The sequence below is a fragment of the Colias eurytheme genome, chromosome 3, assembly GCF_061535395.1.
Source record: "Colias eurytheme isolate Ceu_HAF_F1 chromosome 3, ilColEury1 Martin Lab GWU primary, whole genome shotgun sequence".
In the NCBI taxonomy this organism is placed as follows: domain Eukaryota; kingdom Metazoa; phylum Arthropoda; class Insecta; order Lepidoptera; family Pieridae; genus Colias; species Colias eurytheme.
In genome coordinates, this window is record NC_142982.1 from 11,844,159 (window position 1) to 11,862,610 (window position 18,452).

An 18,452-nucleotide genomic window follows, 5' to 3' on the forward strand; every position below is an offset into this window, starting at 1 on the left:
ATCTTTTAATCTCTGACTAAAATAAATAAGCCGTATTAGAATTATTATAGACCTGCTACCTGTGGGTGCTACGAACATGAAACATCACAAGTTTCACAACTACGCTACAAGTACGCTACGTTAAAATGATTTATCATGAAATGCACAACACGCATTAGATTAGTGTGAAAAGCGCCATCTCTTATCAAGGAATGGTATTAACATCGAAGGGAGCAATTCAGTCACCAATAACCCCCACAGTGAAATTAGGTTCATGTTACGTATCGCGAAACGTAACACGTTTATGACTTCAGTCGCGCTCTACCCTCCACCGGGGAAGGTTGTGTCAACGCTTCCGGAACGGCTAATTCCGAAATTGAATTTCGCGTATGAATTTGTAAAAACCGACGCTCACCAACCGCCAACGGTTCGCAAATAACAGTTAAATTAAAAACCAGTGTTCTAGTGATTTTGGTGTTATTTAGTGAAATGATAGCTGTCGGATACTTGACTGAAACAAAATGTTTGCAAGGTAATAATTATGCATTGTGAGAAGAGAGGTCGTTTAGTAAATTGCAAGTATGTTTAACAGTGCCCTTTGAAATCGCTTGTAGACTTTTTGTGAAGGCCTTTTGATCCTATCTAGGAAAGCCTTTGTGAAATTTTAATTAGAAAGTTTGCGGAGTCGACAGCTATTATTGTTTAGAAAGGATTTTTTAATTTTATTTAATTAACGGTAACTAACTACCAGTCTTCTCCGTGAATACTTGAACTTAATTTAATTCTATTCACTTGGTGAGATTGCTAGCTGTTTGATACTGTTTTATCGTAAAACATTCTTGTTAAATTAGGATTTTATGAATATTTCGTTACCTAAGTATTGGATTAGGATCACTTACGATTGAGAGTTGTTTTCAACACTTACATGCCTACCTACTGCAAATACTCATTTATTTATACTGTGCTAGGTATAATTTTGTAGTTAGGCAACGTTTTTGTGTACCTAAATTATAAATAGGTACTAATTATTAATCCTTCAGCAATCAGCTAGGCTCACTGCTCAGTATTTCAAATTATCTTTGCCCTGCTTCTCAGATTATCCTTCACTGTTTGCAAGTAATTTATATATTATTTAAACTAAATCATAATAATCTATTCTATGAAAAGATGTCAACAAGAAAATGTATCAAAAACTGGGTAGGTAGGTAGGTACGTAGGTATTAGATCCTAATTCCAGATGCAGGTATTGAATGAATATGAATGATATTAATTTTCAGCATGAAATCTATACCTATGTATAAATTACATACCTATTTACCTACGTATACATACCTAAATACCCATACTTAAAATTGGATGATGGATCAACGCGTAAACCGTCATGGAGATGAAAATGCCTGCAGTGGGATATCAAAACTAGATAGGTAGGTAGGTACCAATATTCGTATAAATAAACATTATTATTGATTCGATACAATAATGTCGAACCTTTCAGGAATTTGTAGAAACCTTTCAAACAAGTGGAAAAGGTACACAATTGTTACGGTCCAATAATTTGACAATTTAAAAGTGCTTTTGAAAGAACCGAACTGAATAAATGATTGTTTTGGTGGTTTTGAGTTTGAGTTTGTTAGAAAACGGTTAGAAACTCGATACATTTTTAAGTTTATCCCGACAGAAGGTCCTCGGTAGATAATTATTTAGTAAAATGTACATATCAATAAATTCTTAGAGATAAACTACGATAACATGGCGCGCCCCTCCAAATTACTGTTTCAATGTGTGTAGTGAAATACAAATATTTAAATATTATATTATTATAATTTATAATAATAATATAATAATTAAATTATTAATTTTTATTATTATATTATTTATTATGAATTTCACAAATACTTTCAAACGTTTTGAATTTTGGAGGGGCGCGCCATGTTATCGTAGTTTATCTCTACCTATTTGAGTTTTTCGCCTAGGTAGGTACCTACCTAAATCCTAAAAGATAATCTTATTACTTATCTGGTTTTTGCGTGTTTAGTTCTTGCTAGGTAGGAAGGTATATAAACCGTATTGAAGGCTGTATAATTAAAATATTCACTATTTAACACTAGTATCCTTCTATTAATTATATTTTCAATAATTAATAATTATTGTGATACCTGCTCGTCGAAACGAGATAGGTATATAATTAACGTCATTACACAAATAATCGTAATTGTTCTATCAACCATGCATCAATGCTTACAACATTACAATAATATGAAACGCTCTCGTGAAGATTTTACGACGAAAATATATATATATATTAAGTTACCTAAATGTCGACGAATTTTAACATAGACATAGAAACGATGGAAATACCTATACTTATACCGAAATGAACAAATAATTGTCTATATACTTACCTACCTAAAATGTACACAGTTATCATAATATAGTAGGTATATATGTATATTTCCATCTACTAGATATGTCATGTCCTGTTTAAATCCATACTAATATTATAAATGCGAAAGTAACTCTCTGAAAGTCTGTCTGTCTGTTACTCAATCACGCCTAAACTACTGAACCAATTTGCATGAAATTTGGTATGTAGATATTTTGATACCCGAGAAAGGACATAGGCTACCTTTTATTGCGAAATATGTACCACGGGCGAAGCCGGGGCGGACCTCTAGTTAAATATAAATCCATAATACCTACCTAGTATCTAATCTGTGATAATACACAAGTCGTAAATATTTTAAGCTTATATTTCGGAAGTCACAATCTGGACTTTACCTTACAAGAAAAGGGTCGGTTTAATGGTCAGAAAACCAGGGAAATGTATGAAATGTCAACTTATTTTAATCTCAGTCCTCAGGTGAGTTATGGCTCGGCTGCGGTGTTACGTTTGTTTTATGCGAAATATATTTTGCAAGAAAATGATTATTATTTTTTAAATCGTTTGAATTTCTAAATAAATAAACGTAAACTGTATAAATGCATATTCCCACAAATCGTTATTTGATTATTGAAATGTTCCTGAAATTATTGAAACCTTAGCTAAAACCTTAAACAAAAAAAAAAAAACAAAAACATTGCCAGTTTTAAGTGATCGTTCTCAAATTCTAGTTCAATCAATAATCTAGTTTCTTTTGTGACTTCCATCCATTTTAAATTACTGATGTCTGCAATTTCATCGCCGTAAAAATATAAAATTCTTGCGATCTATAGGTATTAGGTACCTATTTAAATATAAAAATAGGCAACTTATTTTAACCAAAATAAAACCTTAACATAAACTATTAGACACTGAAAAAACTTAAAATCTACTCTATCCTTTCGAACAGCAATGATAAAAGTTAAAACCTTCCTTTCCAATGAAGGAACTAACCAACGAAAAATTGTGGACACTTGCAATGCAAGTTTCTACGAGCCATTCAATCCAAAGGTTAAAATTAACTTCTAACTCGGCAGTGTAATGATCCGTTGAATTTCAAACGGGTTAACTCCTTCACTTTGAAGTAAATAGCACTACCTTTGAAATACTCTGTAAATGAAAGCACCTTGAGATTTATAAATTAAAACGCTAATGAATAAAATGCGATTTATTTAACTAGACGTTTTGAAGTCGTCTATGATCGGGTTTTTAAATGGTTTAAAGTTTTCGTTTGTTAAACATATTAATTACTAGCTGTACGCGCGGTTTTACCTGCATTGCTCCTGTTGGTTTTAGCGTGATGACATACAAATAGCGTATAGCCTTTTTTCCCACCGAAGCCCTTGAAAGAATTTTTCAAATCGGACCAGTAGTTCCTGAAATTAGCGTGTTCAAACAAACAAACTCATATAATAATAATGTGTATTACTACTTATATTCGTATTACTGTTATGCTAATAAAATGACAATAGGTTCTCATTATTTATTAGATCAAAATTTGATTGGTTAAAACTTAAATTCTATTTGCTAAAAATAAGGACTCGAATAGACAATTAGTTTCAAACGCAAAAATTAATGACCTGATAATCGTCGAAACATAACGTATAAAACCGATTTGGGTTTAGAAAATATGAAATTAATACTTTTAAAATTTATGAATGTCCTTTTAACATAATGTTTCACGCCTAAAACATTGCCTGTGGTAATGAAAACGAATAAATTTTAATTTATAATTTCGCGGAAAATACGTCGGTATTTATGAGAATTTTTTGACTCGTTCAAAGAAAAAAGTATTACACGATTTTCAGGAAAGGACAATTGAAAAAGTTGGGAAAAATTGTGAATTCGGCAAAACTAAAAGGGTTTTTTGTGTTCAAGAAAGCATAACCAGCTGGATTGGTAAAAATAAAAACTAAGTAAGATTTTTTGTTCTTTTCTTTACAATCTCGTAAAATTTTTTATAACAAGATTTTAAAATAGTGAGGTATTTTTAAGCTCGGAAAAAATCGGGGTGGTTTTAATTTTTGCATGATATCTAATACTATAAACTATAAAGTATTCATATTAAAGAATCGGTGTGAGATTTCTTTACATCGAATAAAGTGTCAGGATCATATTATATAACGTTGATTAATATATGATATAGAGGTATTTTTTGATAGTGTTCTCCACCTCTACGTAAAATATATCTTCAGTAACAAACTACGAAAAAAAAACACAACTAACGATTCAAATAACCCAGTAGACCGCAGATATTAAGGCTAAGGACAGTTCAGTCGGAAGCAAGCCGGAGATGAACAGCTCTACAGACTTAACACTTACAAAGTTACAATGATCAAAGCGGCATAAATATCTAAATACATCTAGAACTTTAGAATACACTTATATTACTATACAATATTATTATAGAATATTGTAAGGGAAAAACTTAACTAAGCGAAATTGAAAATATTTTCAACTGTACAAAAGTTAGATTTTGATGTCACGTATTTGTAACACAGACGGAGTAGGGTAAAGCGTTAGTATGTATGTTAATGTAAGTTTAGTAATATTATAGACTATAGTATAATAATATGTAGTGATATTTATTTTCCAGAAAACTCGTTCACTCTGTTAACATTTGGCATAATATAATCGAAGTAATTCGATCGTTGTAGCGTTTTCTAGACCCATGATATAAGAAGATTATAAACAATTAAACAAATAATAAAGACTTCTAAAAAAATACAACATTTAACCGCGGTTTCAGTCGTAATGTAATTAACAATCGTTCTATACAATTTTCCATCCCCTGTTTGACAGAGAAGCCTAAACAATGAATTCCCATTTACCCTCGTAAAAACAACAAAAAAATATTCAAATTAATTAAAAATAAAAGCATTCATCAAAAAATCACACAGAAATAACTGTAAACATAATAAACCACAATACATTTGCTAGTATCATTATTACGCTTTAAAATTTGCAGTATTTTATTAACAATAAGGCGGTCTTTGTTTTCAATTCATTGTCTGTTATATTTCGCTTCGCAATATTTCAAAAGCGAATAAAATGTAACTACCTACCTACGGAAAAGTTTTCTAATAAATATTACGGGTAATTCCATGCTTTTATCGCTAAAGGGGAAACGAGGATAAAATCAACCCTTCGGACGTAGATGGAATAGATTTTAACATTTGTTTCTGTCATGTTTTATGTTCAACACCATTTTGTTAATACGGCAACATTATTAGTATCCTGTAAAAGATACATGACTTATTAAGGGGAGATATATCTTATATGTGTTTCGATTTTTACCTCCCTATGTGTTTAGGACAATCTGGAAGAATGGTAATAAATTTAATAAGGTTTCAGAAGGGATTTAAATAATACAGTGCTTGAATTTATCTTTGTAATAAGGACGTCGTAGAATAATCAAACATCAAACAATTTGTCAAGAGGAATTTCAGTGAGATAATCGTCACGATAAAAGTATAGTAAATAAAAGATAATAAACATAAGTTCTATCTAATTAAATTGCAAGTGCATTTTCTAATTTAAATACCTAATACTGTTTACAAACATTTGTTCACAGGTAGACCCGAACAAATATAAACCGAACATATTCCATAAGCCGTAGACAAAACATAATCCTACAAAAACAGTGTCATAATCACACCGACCTTTGCACTCCGGTTCATACGTTTGAATGTTCCCCAAAAACTAGGTGAATTGCCTGTAAAGTTGGAAAAAACTTTAAAACGTCTGCACTATCAAGCCACGGTAAGTGTCGTTGACATTTCGCTCACGGCAATTTTCTTCTCGACTTGGGTCGACGGTCGCGATGCTATCAAAACTGATTTGAAACCTAGCTCAGGTCGTTGGCCTTGTCAGTTTTGCTGTGATTATAAAGTGGATACGATACCTTTAGTTTTCTTTCTTTATGAATTAGGTAATATGTAACTAATGAACGAGGTAATATTTTCTTGTGGGAAACCGTATTTCTTCTTCAATGACAAACTTTATGGGTAAAGTTTATCATGTAACTATCATTGAAAGTACTGAAAAAATTCGATAAAAATTCGCTGAATTAAGTAAATGATGTTTTCCTATAGGTACATTTTGTACTACATTTACTAACACATCCAATAATTCCATTAAGGGCTTGGTCTAGTAGTGCAAACAAATGCATCCTGTCATCCTATATGTAAATAATACAAATGTACTAAGGGAAAGTTGCTCCACTTAATTTTTAAAAATTAAATCATTCGTATAATTTAATATTCGTAATAAGTACCAAAAATGACAATTTGAAACAATTTTCGTGAAAATTACACCGGGTGATTTTTTTATCAGTACACAAAATTTGCGAATACTTTCTATTGATATCTTCAACTTCATGTTTATATAACTGATCAACTTTTACAAAGAAATTTGGACGAAATATAAAAAAAAATAAGCTTTCCATACAAAATGCATAACTCTATACATTTTTTTCGACCTAAGTTTCTTAGTGAAAGTTGTTCAGTTTAACTAATAAAACGGATAAACAAATTTTGTATATAATAAAAAAAATGTAATGTTTGTGTTAAAAAATTATAAAATAGAAAAATACGCAAATGAAAACAAAAGATATTTATTTCTGACTAGCTTCCGCCCGCGACTCCGTCCGCGTGGATGTCAGTCTTCGCGTCTTCTACAGATTTATTATATTATGTATAATATATAGATTTATATTTATAAACCTAATAAATCTTTTGCTAGCATTCTGATGCTTTATCGGTTGCACTGGATTTATCTCTTTTTTTTCAATCGCTTGAATGATATAGGATGGGTCCTTGATGGGCATCGAATGCTGAAGTCTCGAATCAATCAATTCTGACAGTAGGCAATTTATATAAAATCTTGATAATGGTCCATCATGTTATTTTGCCTAAACGTTACATACTTTTTTATATATTCTATTTTTAACGAATGATTCACTCCAGTCCAAACAGCAAATAAGCAGACTTCTGCTTCTGCAACGTTTAGTTGTCCCTGAATTTGGAAAAAATAGTCATGATTCTTATCTATGACAAAAGTGTTATTTTTTGCATTGTATTTCAAATATTAATTAATTTTTTTTAACCGCATCTTCCGCATTCATGTCTTTTGCCGGAATTAGACATTTAACTTCTACTAGTCCCATTTTCCCTTTTTGATATGGGAGTGTATAAAGTAAATTTTTTAGATATTTCTCGTTATACTTTTAAAAAGTTATTATTGTCATTTTGCTCATTAGGTAAAGTAATTTCGATATCAGTTTTAAGTTTTTTGATACCTGCAATAATAACGTCATAATCGCCTGCACATACTTATCGATTACACCCTGTATACAATCCACCAACCACATTCATAATGTTTTCCTGTCCTCCTCTCCTTTACGCTGTTCACCGATACATTTTAAATGAGTAAATCTGCTACCACTGAAGGATGTTTCATTGTGATCAGCATATTTTCACCACTGTTGTTGATTATTTGTTTTTCATTTTTAATCAGCAATTGGGAATCATCAGTTTTGTTTTTTGCAGATTGGTGATGTACCCTAACAATACGTCGAAAAGGGAAAGCATCAACGAATTATCGTTTTCGTCCTCTTTTTTTATTCTTCGCGTCTCTGTTACTTCTGTTTGTTTAGTTCTCAACACCCACTGAATTTTCTATGTTATTGTGATCTTCCATTACATCTGAGTTTTGATGATGTGATGATAATCCATTCGTTTTAATATTGGTACTTAGAGTTGGTAGACTAAACTAGAAATGGCGGACTAAATTTGTCAGCGCGTCTGTAAGATCAGAATATAAAACCAACATCCTGTATTTAAGTTACAAAATTAATAATCAAACAACATGCCGCTACGTTGAAAATGACTAGAAGAAAAAATTAAAACACCTCGGATCAATTTTGGAGTAAACAAATCATTTTCCCCGTATGGGGATTTCCCCGGATGAACTTGGGAAGTTCAAGTTCTCAATACAAGTTTATATTATATTTCGTATTTCTCAAACGAAAAATAAACATTTTTGGAACTTCAAAAAAATTATATTATAAGAAAATTTATGAGCTTACTTACTTTAGTTTTAAAGAAATATACATCCCTTTACTGACACCCCGTAAAATAAAGAAATTATTGCCAATCACCTTTGCAATCTATTTGGTTTCATTAACTTTATGTTCGAAGATAATTTTTTTTCTAGTAGTTACACGCGTATTTTTTTCGTTTACTTTCCATATCGAAATCAAATGTTTAAAAATACGAATATTTGCACAAAACTAAGATAAAAATAATCAATTAACAAAAATATTAAATTTAATGAAGTAGAGCAACTTTCACTTCGGTATGAAGGAAAATCGAGCGTAGAGCACACGTCAGAACGCTCCGGCCCAAGGAGCGCGACTAAAGAAATTCGCTAGGATTTTTCCTAATTATTTTAAATATTTTTTTAATATTTAAAGAATTATCAAAATTCAAAAAAAAATATTTTTAAATGATAAATACTCATTGGTCTTCAACCAACTCGAATAAATTAATGGAAAAAATAACTTTTAGCAGTATTTATCAATAGATTTTGTAAGGCAAAAAATGGGAAATTTAATGAATTTATAACGTTCTAATTAAGAAAATCATAAGTTTTTCGCAAATTGTATTCAGCAGTTTTTAATAACGACTATATAAGGATAATAATGCGCTGATCAGATTGTGTAAATTGTAATCGGTTGCAACGTAGTGAGTGCACAAACTTAGCTCGAAATGTCTTTGGGGGAAAGAGACTTATCTTGAAGGCCTGATTAAGGTAACATAAAGTAACTTTACAAATGTGAAAAAATTCACGCGCATTGCGTATATAACACTAATTGATAAACAAGAAAAAAAAAATCAGTTTATCATTTCATTAGCCGGGAAAAAATTGTCAAATAACTTGTTGAAAACGCAATTTTGCTAGACTGCAGCCTTAATCTTCTTATATATAAAAATGAATCGCAAAATGTGTTGGTAAGCGCATAACTCGAGAACGGCTGAACCGATTTCGATAATTCTTTTTTATTATATTCCTTGAAGTACGAGGATGGTTCTTATGTAGAGAAAACGTAAACATGTACCACGGGCGAAGCCGGGGCGGACCGCTAGTTTGTAATAGAATTAAAAACTGAAACCCTATAGGTACATATTATTTAAGCGGCTTTGTGATCAAATGTCACAACGTCGTCATCAAACAAGCGCATATTTCAACTGTATTCATTATTTTAACTTTTTCACAAAAAACAACCAGGAGTTACAGAAGTCCTAACTACCTTCTATTACATTATAACAGTTCTGTTTCAGTTCTTGCTTAGTTTCACAATCTCAGTATTGTGCAAGTTCTGAACTCTATTATGAACTAAGTTCTTAGGAATAAATGTAAATAGGACAGATAAGTTAGGAGAAGTTCTCTAATAGAAATGTGTTAGCTTCAATTGTGTTTGATTGTGTTTTAAATGGTGGCAGTGTTGAAGCTAAACCACTTAGGGCCGATTTTTAAATGCTTGGATAAAACTTATTCGTCGAATAATGTATAAAACTACCATTTTAAAAACGTATTCTAATTGCCCGTATTTGACAGCTTACGTGACATTTTAATATTATCGTGTAATACTTTATTGGACGGATAAGTTTTATCCAAGCATTGAAAAATCGGCACTTAAAGTAAATAAAAGAGAAATGTCCACCTTTCAAGTTATTAAAATTGTTAGAAAAAAGGGATGGCTGATCAAAGGTAAACCAACTGCCCGGAAGAAAAATCGATCAGTAAGACAGATGTGACTTTCTCAGACTAGGAAGAACGAGAGTGGAATACGCTGACCACATATTGACTTAGGAAAATCGATCAGAAAAAACACGTATGTTTTTTTCTGGCGGGGCGCAATAGCATTCGATTCGAGCAACTCGATCACTAAAATAGATCTTACTAGTTTCCGTTGATTGTGGCTTTGTTATAGACTACTAGTCTGTAAAGAAACATGATAAGTGTAATCTATGTCCTTAGAAGCTGTTTTCTTTGAAGTATCTCTCGTGAAAGAGAGATCTTGTTACCTGGTGTTATGTGTACGAAACATATCATTTATCTCCACTATTCTCTTGCATTCCTACGACTAACCTCACTAAATATAGCTACGGAATATTTACATAGAATGAGAATATTTCCCTTTGGCTGTAGTTTCATTTCAGCTACAGCACATAATTAGATATCTCAGTCCAATTGCATGGAAGATGTAGCGTACAGACACGGTTTCTTGAAGTGTATATTTTGTTTTCTAGCGTCTAGCTGCGAATTTGTCTGTAACGTAGAAAAAAAACTTACTTTGTCGTAGTAGATTTTGTAAGATGTGTGAATTAATACAGAGAGGGCAGTCTTAAAATAATAATTTTTCTGGCTGACATTGTTCTCATAAAGAATTTTCCAAAGAATTCTTCAGCACCTGATATGTACAGGTCGAAGACTAGTAACTACTATATCTGAATGTTTAGCTTTTGGATAAATAAGTTTACATAATGGACTAGTTTATCTATCTACCTTCGAGCAAGCCAGTAACAATTAATGCTGCACTATGCAGTTTCAAGGCTTGTACAATCACAAGGTAACGAGATGGACGCCTTGGCAAATTGGAGTGCTTCTACAAACTCATAATATACTTTACAGTACAAGCCGGAGAATGTTTTCCTAATTATTCTGTTTCCTTTATTGTACACTAGCGGTCCGCCCCGGCTTCGCCCGTGGTACATATTTCGCAATAAAAGGTAGCCTATGTTCTTTCTCAGGGTCTAAAGATTATCTGTGCCAAATTTCATCAAAATCGGTCCAGTAGTTTATGCGTGAAAACCATACATACATACATAGATACAAACCTTTCCTCTTTATAATATTAGTATAGATATATCTACGATTTATCAACATACATTTCTTAAGTCTTAGAAGAGCATAGAATTATAGCTTGCTTTCTAGCTAAATACTACGTAAATTATACGTTATACGTAGGTAATAAATTAATAATCAATATATAAAACAGCCTTCAATATTTTCCAAAACCTGAACAAATATAGCATCAAATTTCAAAAGCAATCAACACGCTTATTTTTCTACGCATTACCCGTCTGTAATAATTACTTCTTAATCCAAGACCAAGCCTATCACTTCTGAAAACATAGCCCTTATATTATTACATGAACCGAGTAAATACTTCATTGTTATATAACTTGTTAACTAAATCAACAAGCCATATTGCGAACCCAGTTGAATTGTTTGAATAGTTTTATGTAAACTGCCGTTCGGTATATATAGATAGATATTGAAGTGAAATAGTTTCTAGTTTGTTGACGAAATGGTTTATTGTTACCGTATACGTTGTGACATGTTCTTACTTCTTGTAATTGGGAATGTTAAAAAGTACTAATAGTCTGTTTATTAGTTTCTATTTGTATATTATAAGGTGTAGATAATGAAGAGCGTGTGCCGAGCAAACGTGTCAGAAGTGAAACTTCTTCTCAAGATCCAAAGATACCAAAATCGTCGCCTTATTCCATGACGTGGCGGTATTGCCATGAAGCCTTGAAATTTTACTTCAAACATAAACTTTACTAAGAATAAAATAACATTCCAATAGAATAGATAGGAGGTAAGAAACATGTTGATTTTATTTTGGGATCCAATTATCTTGTTCAATTTAATTAGGGGTTACGTGCACCCTTTAGCAGCCGTTGTTACGGTCTTATATCTATATTTAAACAATATTATTAAATTAGTTACCTATCAGAATATTAACCTTGTTTTACATACAATAATATTATATTGAGACACTTTTCAATTCATTATTGGTGGACTAAAAATTTCTCAACTCAATTATCTTCAAGACAAGTTTGTCCCTTTGTCTGCCAGAGGGCACGCCAGCTGAGGGTTCAGAATGTAATTAACACCCACATTTGAATATATAACTAGTAGATCGTCCCTGTTTCGCACGACGACCTTGCAGAAAAAAAAAAAACACAGGCTATGTTTTTGACGATTGAAGCTTTATATTTGGTAATTACCTATGCTTATAATTATTATCTTATAATGTAATCTATACTAATATTATAAAGCTGAAGAGTTTGTTTGTTTGAACGCGCTAATCTCAGGAACTACTGGTTCGATTTGAAAAATTCTTTCGGTGTAAAGATAGCCCATTTATCGAGGAAGGTTATTGGCTATATATTACGGGTGAAACCGCGGAGCACAGCTAGTATTATATAAGAGCAGTTCTTTATTATTTTCCATAATAAATTATCATTACAAAAGGAAAGGGTACGTTTTTAAAGAAAGATCAGAAGTAGGTCTCAACCCTCACTCCCGAGTCCCCACACGTCATACTGTTACAGATATCATCTTTGTTACTATGTTAGTGTCCTATATCCCTTTAGTATTGTGACCCAGTTCAAAGCAAAGGAGTAACTATAGGAAAATTTGCTCTGTTTCTATAAATCTATCGAAAACCAAAACCTAATTTGGGAACTAGAATCTGTACGCTCGTGTGCTTCAAATAAACACGGTATTTACTGTGGTATTTACTCTACACAAAATACAGCGAGACCAAGAAGCTTATATCTTATACACCAATTATAGTGTATTAGATATATAAGCTTCTTGAGCTAGACCTAGCTGGTTTCTATGTCATTACCAATTCGGTTTTCCTAAAAAGATAGCATGCTATGGCCTTCTCGAACTTTCTTTATAATCACTATACATAGGTAGTAGGTATAAAATAAAGTCTGTCCCTGTGTTTACTTGATCTTAAAAACTATCTTACGGATTTTGAACCAATTTTCAATTGATAAAGTGGTCCCTAAGGAAAATTTTAGTGTACATGATTTGTTACGTTTTAGATAAAGCAGGCGAAGCCGCATGCGAAAAGCCAGTAAAACATAATTATTTCAAATCCAGCATTTATGTTAAAACGAATCAAACAATACATAAATTCAGATTAAAATTATTAAAAGTGTCGACTAGGCAAAAACCTTTCCAAACAATTTATTTCAAACCGTTATATTTTTCAAACGTTTCAAAAATATATAATGAACATAATAAACAGTATACAAATTGCTCCATCGCTTACGATAGTAGGGTAAGCTTTCGAGCAATTAGAGTGAAACCTCAATTTTAGCGGCATGATTGTTTTCAATTAAAAATAACGCAAACAACCTGATTGGCTGGAACCGATGATAAGCGGTTGGAACCGGTTTTTACCGGATTGGAAAAGCGCTTAATAGCATTTTGTACATGATTGTGTTAACTGCGAATTAAGCGTAAATCAGGGATCTCTGTTTTGCGAATGGGGCATTCTTATGTTATTGTGGCTAGTGTGTTTGTGTGTGTAGCAGTGTAGGATGATGAGGTATCTGTGTACGTGTGTATGTATGGGGTGAGTTCTTCTGTGTGCATGTAAATGTTTATCTACGTGTGTATCTAGAGGTTTGTAAGTTTATGTGCGTGTGTGTGTGTGTGTGTGACTAAGTGGTTGTGAATGTGCGTGTGTCCGTCAACATCCATATATCTGTTTTAAGGTTAATATCAAGTGTTTACTTATAGTGCTCATAAGATAGGTTTATTGTATTAAATTATAAAAGTAATCAGTAATTATAATAATTATATCCCTGTATCATTTTGCGGTGCTTACTTAAGCATAGCCAAGTTACAGTTAAGTTGCGTCATATGTCGAATATCTTATAATAAATTCCGTGGAACAGGTGCGAGAAAGGGCCTTATGATTTTCCGGGAAAATTCTTATGAAAATTCAAATAATATCTGATATTATTTTCCTTGTTACCCAATCTTCTGTACTTTATCTGGTGGATTATTCTTTAATTACACTTTCTGTTACAATTCGAAATATATTATGTACTATATGTATATGTACCTATTTTTTTTGTGTTCTATGAATAAACGAGTTATCTATCTATATATCTATCTAAATAATATCGCGTATTTTTTTGTGAAGTGAGTTCGATAATAGATTACCTACTAAATTTTATTTTGATAAAAATCCATGAAGAAAAACAACGTAAATAGGTAAAAAATGTGTACCTATGTCTTATTATGATGTCTGACAGGCTAAACCACTAACAATAATACTTTTTAATCTCGTTACAAAATGTGAATGAAATAAGGGCTAGAAAATTGTATTGTAACCTAACTTATTCATTTATGCATCAATTTAATCTCATTAACAGCTGTATCGATATCATAGGATTTTCATTGACAGACAACTATAATCAGGATTCTTTTAGGGCCGATTTTTCAATGCTTGGTTAAAACTTATCCGTCCAATAAAGTACTTATTACACGATAATATTAAAATGTCACGTAAACTGTCAAATACGGGCAATTAGAATACGTTTATAAAATAGTAGTTTTATACATTATTTGACGAATAAGTTTTATCCAAGCATTGAAAAATCGGCCCTTAATAGAGTAAAAACAGTATTATTAATGGTTAGCAATATTAATTTATTTTCCCATCTCGATAGCTTTCAAACTATAAGCTAACTTCCAACTTTGCCTAATTATCCTAACTGAATATGGCTTCATCAATTTCCCCGCCAATTACTTAATATTGTTACTTTCCCAATTGTTCATCAAGGTCGTTAAATTTGAGTGTTTACGTTGAAAATTGTGATATTAATTTTAATATACATATAACGGTTTTCGTTAACCGCGGGAACACGTCGAGTCTTGGATTTGACTTCAAACGGTTTTCGGCTATCTTTTTGTTTGTTTTGAAGATGAGAGAAACACAATTCTTTTGTTGTTTCTGTTTGTTATGTGATTATTGTGTACATATTATGATTTTTTTATTGTAAGCTTGATTCGAGATGCTTTGATTGACATTGGAAATAGTTATTTTGAAGTTTCTTGATAAAAATAAGAAAAAGACCAAATACCTACGTAGTTAATTTTTTGTCTTTTTGTGCTTAGAAATTATATAGATAGATATTTTGAGTGGATTTTAAAATAAAAATAACTTCAGCTGCTTGCTTGCTTTTGAAGTTATTTTTATTTTAATCCCATAGGTACCACTTAGAGGTCTCGAATGTACTTCCTATTTTCAGACCTACCAAATAAACACAAAAAATCGTAAAAAAATCTATCCGTTTCGTATATGTACCTACCTAGTATGTACCTATATACTATAGGTACACGTACGTTTCGTAGCAAGAGTTTGTTTACAGATGTGACACGACTAGCTAATACAATATATAATAAGTATATATAATATACTTTACGCACATATTTTAATCGAAGCCAACATGAAAGCCAGCTGTTTACGTAATACTCCGCCAAAATTGTCAATTATTATAACAAGCCGCGCAATCCCTGAGAGAATGTCTTTGTCAGACGTCGCTTTTAACAAACAACGTATAGAATAAATAACGCTATATAATATGTTACAGTAAGATTGTAAAAACTGTAAGATTATTAACTCGCGAGGTAAACTATGTAAATTGTGATTCGTAATATTTACTTGCAATTTAAGCGTTATTTTTCGATTGTATAATAACGAATTAATAATTTGTTGTAATACAATCACGGTTCATGAGATACAGCCTGGTGACAGACGGACAGATAGACATCTCAGTAATAGGATCCCGTTTTACCCTTTCCATATGGAACCCTAAAAAGACAGACAGACGACATAAATTGATAGCACGAACGTATGTTTATCAAAGGTTTAATTTAACTAGAGTACAAACTTTGTTTAGTTTGAAAATTAATGGCTTTTCGGGAATTGTTTGTGAACATATTTCACAACATATTTGCGTTATTTGTGTATTAGTTGTTTTAATCAACGAGATTTGATGATGGCTCACTTTTTTAGTTGTTTTAATAGGTAAACATGTTGTTTATTTGTCTTGGTTTATTTAGGAATTTTTATTACTACGTTCAAACATTATATATCTGTCTAAATATGATGATTTTCTTTTAATTTAAATGATACAATATATTCTGCTCTTCATAGTTAATACTTTTTTCAAAATAATATTTTATAGAAGTACTAAAGCATTAATTTTTGTAATGTACAATTTCCATTGTATAAAAAAAACGTGTTAAGTTATGTAATGTAATTTAAGCTACTGAACAAACTTTGCTCAATCTCAATTTGGGATTTCATCCGCCGCTTCAGAACTAACACTTAAAAATAACCACAAAATTTTATTCTAAAACGTAGGTAATCAAATCTGGCCGTCAATCACACCGTTTAATATTAAAAAAAATGATAAGAGATAGTCATGTCAAGTGCACCTGTGGCCTGAATATTAAATCGCAAATAATTTGAGCCGCTTCGGTGACATGGGTAGACGAGGGTACCTTATTGTTTCATGCGTTTGGATGTTTTGAAAACGAATATTTTAATGACAAAACGGTTATTTCTATACGTTTTATGTTTGGATTGTATGTGTGGTTCTGGAGCTTTCAAGCGTGTACGAAATGCTTGTTCGTATATTTTTGACCAGCACGAGGCTTCACTGGCGTGGTGCCTGCGTAAAAGTAGCCTATGTGCTACGTGCTATGAGCTATGTGGTATCTATATACCATTATTATAAAGCTGAAGAGTTTTTTGTTTGGTTGGAAACGCTAATTTTATCGGTTTTACAGGATCTGCTTTGAAAAATTCTTTCAGTGATAGATAGACTATTTAGCGAGGAAGGCTATAAGCTAGCTAGCAGCTGATTTTTCGAGAAAGGGCACCCAGACAGAGTCAGTATAACTATTAGTATATTCTACTACTACGTGGAACTGGCTTATCTTTTTGAATCAAACGTACAATTTTATGTATTAGTAGGATAGTTACCTATGGTAAGATATTTGACATTTGTCTTTTATTATACCTATGGAGGTACAATATTTCTCTTCAAAAAACATGCCAGAAAAAGTCGCCCAGTAACATTTTTGTTTACGATAAAATTCGTCGTCGTAAAGCCTGTTGGTGTTTTATATATGTCACGGATTTCCCATAAATCTTTGATTTTACGCCCTGCCCCGGCCTTCAATAAAAACTTCACGGTTCGATGCTTTTTGCTTTATGATTGTTTAGCTTTTAGCGTGTTTGAGGATTCTGTTAGGACACAGACGAAAAATGGTAAATATTGGTTTATGCTTAACTTGTCTTTTACAATCTACTAAAAATTTAATTGCGATAGAACTTATTTTATTTCTATCTATACTAATATTATAAAGAGGAAAAGTTTGTAAGTATGTATGTATGTATGTATGTATGGTTTTCACGCAAAAACTACTGGACCGATTTCAAAAATTCTTTCACCATTAGAAAGCTGCATCTTTACTGAGCAACATAGGCTATATTGCATTTTCAAAAAAATTAGAGATCCTTACCAAAAATGCAATAATGTAACCCAAGGTGTAAAAAAATCCTCAATAAAACTTCTGTCATCGCGTGCGCTGCGGAATCTATTGAAGATAGAACAAAAAAATGTTCTACTGTATTATAGAATGGATCAATATCTACAAGAAAGTCCGCGATACCATATGTCCATCTTCAGTAGTTATGTTACTACAACAACTTTTTTACGTTTTCAAAGTAAATAGAAGCGCCGACAGTAATCAAACCATGTTATCCATACACATATATTAATCCTTATCCCATTAAATGATGTTTTATTATAGACTGTTTCAATACCAGCAAAATACTTTTTAAATGAAAAGAATTGGATATTCCATTCAAAAGATATAACGAATTTTTAAAAGTGTCAATCTACAGAAAATAGTAGGTATACTGTTCGAGCAGGCCGTAGTGCGGGGGTCACGGAGGAATTCTACCAATATGCGTCTTGTGACTGTGTTCCGTGGGGTTTTGGTCGGTAGGAATCCGACATAACCCCCTCCCCCGGAGGCCGTGGGTATCTATGAAAGATTTCCCCACTAAAACAAAAAAAAAAGGCCGTAGTGCGGGACGGGGTAAAGGTGATTTTCATGTGATTAAAAATTAAACCTATAGTCCGACCTATAG

At 32.0% G+C, this 18,452-nt stretch overlaps 1 protein-coding gene across 1 annotated transcript in view; it reads left to right on the plus strand.

Annotated features, from left to right (window-relative positions):
- Window positions 1-306: 306 nt before the first annotated feature.
- The window catches only part of LOC149910001 (neuroligin-4, Y-linked-like), a 59,468-nt gene continuing 41,322 nt past the window's right edge, over window positions 307-18,452 (plus strand). The window contains exon 1 of the mRNA XM_090120104.1: window positions 307-511. The gene's annotated coding sequence lies outside the window, so the exon portion shown is untranslated. The remainder of the gene's footprint in view (window positions 512-18,452) is intronic.